Genomic DNA, 1,544 nt, shown 5'->3' on the forward strand with positions numbered 1-1,544 from the left:
CAGCCGCCAGCTGCGGGCCATAGAGAGCGGCGGGCAGAGCGGCACCCAGGCCCCGGCTGCCCCCTGCGGCGAGAGGGCGGCGCTGCACCCCTCGCAGCAGCTCGGCTCTTTTTCCCAGGGCAGTGGAGAGGACAGAGGGCTGAGCAGCAGGGATCCTGGTTTTCTCCGATTAAAAAACAAAAATCCCCAATTTTCGGGTTAAAAACAGTAACCCCAAATCCACTTTTCTCCATGATTCAAATGAAACACCGCTATAGATATATTCCTACATACAGTGCCCCCTGAAAAGGTACAAGTGCTGTGCCAAATGCACAGCCTGCTTTGCATACACAACATATGTACCTATAGATTAGTGGTGTTTCATTTTAATCCTGGAAAAATGTGCATTTTGGGTTACTTTTTTTAAACCAAAAATTGGGGATTTTTTTTTTTTTAAAATCAGTGAAAAACAAGATTCTTTATCCCTAACCAAGATAGCTTATTAGGGCTGCTGTAACCCGGGCACCTCCTGCTCAGGTGTTTCAAACCTTCCTTCCCAGGGGGATTTTGCATTTCCAGGGCACTGCAGCCACACGCGTGCAATCCCCCTCGAAGCTGGCTGCTGCCTGGGCTCCAGGACCCTTGGCCCAGAGATCGCCTCTGCCCCGATGGGAAGTCAGGCTGGAGGAGCCCTCCAGAGGTCCCGTCTAGTCCAGCCCTCTGTCCCACATTGGATGGGGCAGACAAGTCCTCAGTCAACCTCTTCCTAAAACTACTTGCTCAGTGCTGTTGCAAGGCTCCTTGCCCAAGGGCATCAAGAGCAGCTGAAGCTGCCACACGTGAGCAGGAGGACAGGGACTGCTAGTGTCCCCTCCCTGAGCTGCAGCGATCCAGGGAAGAGGGCCATGCCCCAGCTACAGAGGAAGGCAAAACCCTTGCAGTCCCCACCAGTCTGCTTGGCTCTCCTTTCTCCATTGCAGAACTGGGGTTTGTGGCCTGAGATTGCCAGAGCCGTGAAAAGGCCAGGTCTGCAATACCAGGATCCTTGCAGCACTTCTGAACGCTGCGGGGGCTGTAACAGTGGGTGTTACTCCCGGACCAGCCGGAAGGAGCAGCGCTCAGGTTGTGGCAGTTAGACGGGCGCTGGGGTCTGTGTCAGCAAAAGTTTCTTGCCAGTTTCTTGCCTAGACCTGGCCTTATCCAACCCAGGCTAGGAAGAAAGCAGACTGGGTTGTTTCACAGCTGTCAGAGCCATCTGATGAACGACTCATTGCCATCTGCACACACTGGGCCCCAGAACAGCCCTGCTGGTACTCTACTGGCCTCCCTGGAGTTCTGCCAAGGCTGTTCGGGCCCAGACTGGTTTAGCCTTGCTCTTGGGTGCTGCAGCTGGCAAGCCCACCAGGCTACCAAAAGTGTTCTCTGACAGCCCCCTGAAAGCTTGCTGCTGGTCGTCCCTCTGCTACCGACCGAGTGGTTCTGAAGCAGGAACACAACAAAAGGAACCATTACCTTGCTTGGAGGAATGCAAGGCTGGAGACAAATCAAGTTGATGGTTTTCCCTA

Source organism: Alligator sinensis, unplaced genomic scaffold (genome assembly GCF_000455745.1).
Source record: "Alligator sinensis unplaced genomic scaffold, ASM45574v1 scaffold337_1, whole genome shotgun sequence".
Taxonomy (NCBI): domain Eukaryota; kingdom Metazoa; phylum Chordata; order Crocodylia; family Alligatoridae; genus Alligator; species Alligator sinensis.